Source organism: Meleagris gallopavo, chromosome 1 (assembly GCF_000146605.3).
Source record: "Meleagris gallopavo isolate NT-WF06-2002-E0010 breed Aviagen turkey brand Nicholas breeding stock chromosome 1, Turkey_5.1, whole genome shotgun sequence".
NCBI lineage: Eukaryota > Metazoa > Chordata > Aves > Galliformes > Phasianidae > Meleagris > Meleagris gallopavo.
In genome coordinates, this window is record NC_015011.2 from 65,651,510 (window position 1) to 65,655,809 (window position 4,300).

Genomic DNA, 4,300 nt, shown 5'->3' on the forward strand with positions numbered 1-4,300 from the left:
AAAAAAAGCTATATATTATTGTAAAACAAAGGAGAAAAGGAAGAAAATGGAAGATGATGTAATGAAGGTTGGATGTCCAGCAGCAATACCTCCTGTTCTCCTAGAGTTGCATCTATTATTTTTAAAAATTAACTCTGAGGTTACATAATCATCTTATTAATCTTTCTCCCACCTTTCTGGTTTGGCAAAGTTGGTCATTTGCCTCAGAATATCATAGACCTTGCTAATCGTGGGCACGTTGAAGGAATCTGAAGAGCCTGCTCCTGATCTGTGAGAATGAGTTATTCCTGATAATGTAGGGTACTTTTACCTACTGGTTTTGTTTGACTTATAATGCAAAGAGCAATTTCAGAGCATAAGAAAGGTCATGCAGTAATTACTGCAGTAGACAGTCATTTGAGTGTGTTTGACATCTAACAGTTTACCTGCTGATGGTACGTATATATCGTTTTCAGCCTGCCTTACTTCCTATCTCCTGTTAGAAATACAGATTCCTATGTGATATGACATCAATCCTCTAGCACAAAGTTTCAAAAACACCAGAGAGGGTTCTTGAACCCTCCATTCAGAGAACACCTTTGTAGATCAGAAGTTTTGTTGAGCACTGTTCACGTTTCAGAGGTGTAACAACCTCTTCTCTGCAGAGAAGACTGACGGTAGTAGGTTGGATGAGATCTGTGCCAGTAGCACATTGTGGGTGCCTTGGGAAGAGCATAGAAATAGGACAGCATGCAACGACGCTTCAGCCACAATATTTCAAGCTGTCAGTGATCTGTTTCTTTTGTTCTGTGAAATAAGAAAAGCTTATTTTGAACATTCCGTTCATTGCTTTGTCAACAACTGTTGTTCATACAGAAGTAGATGAAGTAGGTCAGAGAAGCGATCCTGTAATTAGTTCCAGAAAGAAAACCAGTACTACTCTTTCTTGTAGTAGCTAATTGTGACCCCATTAGAGAAGTGCAAACTGTATTTTTATTTTGCATTTGACTCTGAAATTTACTTGCTGCTTTATTACCTAGTTAGTATTATACAAGATATTTCTACTGTTGTTTTTTTACTTCTGTAAATGTAAGTAGTTCAGTAAACCACTACCTTCCTATTTACTCTTCTCACAGATAAATACACAAATTACACGCATGAATCCTCTGGGCAGCACACTGGTAACCTCCCACTGTTATGGTGGGCAGTGACTAATTTATTAAATGATCATTTCCTTATTTCATGGCAATGTATCTAGGTTTTTATGAGGGACATTAGCAAGAATGTTTGAAAATCCAGGTTACCTTTACTTCAGCTAGGTCACCTCTCTGCATGACCCATGAAGCTTTAACTCAGTGAAGTAGCAACTGTATTAATTGTCAAGTAATTGTGTATTATGATATAGATATTTCTAGAAACCTGAAGCAGAAGATGCAGAAATTTGATTGCCCTGCCAAAGATTAAATGCTATCATGTGGCCAACAGAGGTAGGTTTTGCAGTGGGATGCTGCTTCTAAATGCGACTTTGCAAGTCTCTTGCATTCCTAATGCAAACAGGTTTACAGAAGCACAACTGAATATTGTCTATGCAGTGGACTTACCTGAAAATTATATTATTGTAACTTTTTGGCTTTGTACTGGACAATGCTGTTGAGATGGACTACTTTCAAGATTAGAAAGCTCCAAGAAACCTCACCTATGTGACAAAGTGGTTATGCTTCTTGATGTTATCAGTACAAACAATACATTATTACTAAATAAAAGTATATCATTGATATGTAGAACTGGTTTCAGCTGGTTTTTAATGTAGTTTAACACTGCTAAACTTCATTTCCATATTGTGGGAGTAGACACTTAAATGCTTGATCTTTCTGCACCAAGGAGAAGATTTTCTGGATGGATTACGAGTCTGCAATGATTTGTGTCTGGGACCATGTTGTGTCATTGAGGATATCATTTGCAAGAGAGAGGCTGGCCTTGAATTTCTAGAGCTGCAGCTGCCAAGAAGCGACGTATTATTGTTATGCACAACGCAGATGTGAGCAGTAACAAATTTTGCTCAGTGTGACCAAGTTTCCCAAAGGAAACCAAGCATGAGTAAAGACAATGAGGCTGTTTCCAAAATACCTTGAACAAACTGGCATTCTTTCTCAAGAAGAAAGCAAATGGCAGTTCAGCTTACTGTGGATAATGGGTCCAGACTTGACAGTTTTTTGTTGCTGTGCTCCCTTTTGACTGGTATAGTCTTAATATTCTTTGTAGTAGCTCATATAGTGCTCTGTTTTGGATTTGTGATGAAAAATAGTGTTGATAACACACTAATGTTGTAGTCAATACTGAGCAGTGCTCTTCTGCTCTGCCAGTGAGTAGGCTGGAGTGTGCAAGCAGCTGAGAGGGGGCACAGCCAGAACTGCTGACCCAGAGTGACCAAGAGGGATATCCCCCACCACACAGCATCACACAATTAAAGCTGAGGGGAAGTTCATCAGGGTTGCTGCATCAGCTTGTAGTGATATAGTTTTGTATCACTTTTTTTCTTCATTTCTTTTGCTTTTCCCTACACCCCCTCTCCTCCCTTTTTTTTTCCCTCTTGTTATACTGTCTATCTTAACCCGTGAGTTTTCTGACTTTTGCCCTTCCAATTCTTTCCCCCTCCTGCTGGGAGTGCAGAGTGAGTGAGCATCAGTGTTGTGCTAGCAGCCAGCAGGGTTAAGCCACAAGTCAAGATGAAAATCTGCTGAGGGCTGAGGACATGAGTGGAGTCAGCTTTGCTCGTAGTGTTGCTCTACTACTGGCTCTGCCTAAGGACCTGTAAGCATCTAACTCCAAAGTAGAGGACACCAGCACTCAGTCTACAGGCACCTGCAGGCACCCTTGAAGGGTAGCGTTTTTAAAGACATTTTTATTTATTCAATTTGCAAAAACCGGCAGTGAATTACAGGCACTGCCTGTTCCCCAGTAGATGTGGATAGCTCAGCCCTTTCTTCTGTGTCCATTTGTTGTATCACCTGTTTCCCAAGTCTAGAGTTTGCTTTTAATAATGCCTCAGGTCACGTTTACATCCCTCAAGTTCCTTTGTATGTGCTAAATGCTTTTCTTGCATCTTGTGTAGAGCTCACTTGCTGGCAATCAGCTGAGCTTGCAGGCTGCAACAGGTGTGTCTAGTTTGCACACCCACTTATCTGAATGGCAAAGTATGGCTTTGGGATAGAGTCACTGTGTGAGACAGAGACAGCACAGAGTGTGTTAGTGAATACAGTCAAAGATGGAGTCTTGTTCAGTGTGTGCAAAGTGGCTCTGAATAACTAGCAGGTTTTTGACATTCTGACACTAGGGCAGAGATGAACCATTTCCTGAAATAAGAGTCAGTTCTGAAATAACCAACAGCCCACCTTGTTATTGCCTGTGCACTCCGGTTTAGCAGGGCTGCTGTATTGGCAGGATCTAGCTGCCTTTAAGCAGCATTGCTTGGGGAAGTGGTAGTGTAGCTGAGGAAAGTGTGGGACAGTAACAAGGACTGTCCTTTCCCGGGGCTGTGCCACATGGTTTAGTCTTCAGATTAACTTTGTTTTTCCAATGTTGATTTTTCCACTTAGCTGGCAAGATAGTACCTCTCCTGTCCTTTTTTTTTTTTTTTTTTTTGTTGTTGTTGTTAATCTTTCTTTTGTTTTTCTTTCCCTTTCAGTACTTATGAAGCCGACGTAATAGACTTTCTTTCATGGAAATTTCTTGGCAACTCTTTCTCCCTGAGAGGCCAGCAGCTGTAGGCTGGCAAACCTCATGCAGCCCAATGGGGTTTGGCAAGCAAATCTGGTGAACATGAACATGAAGGCCAGGGCCTGAAGATAGATTTCCATGCAAGGCTTGGAGGTGGATTTTTTGGCCATAAATAACTTATTTATGGCCCTATTTTCAACTGGTTAGAGCAGCCACTCTGCAGAGGTCCCCTGAACCTATACTATTATAAAAGAACGTTAGGAAAATTTGTCCTACCCCCGTTTCATGTGCAGGTAGTGTGTAGTCCTTCCTCTACACGTGACAAGAGTGAAGGGAGGATAGGATACAGAGGCCTCAGGGGCCTCTGATGAACAACAGTACTGAGATGCCAAGATTTGTCCCTGGTTGCTTCCTTCAATGTGAGCGCCCAGAGGAAGTGACCGTTTCCTCACGTTTATTCTTGTTTGAAACCAACACGCCGTGTCCAGGAGTGGAATTCTGTTCACACGTGTAACCACCTGTCCCACTTCTCTTTTTTCCAAACCAGCAATCGGAGCTGCTGTCGCTCTCCCACGTTTTATCTCCTCACGCAGCCGAGGACCGG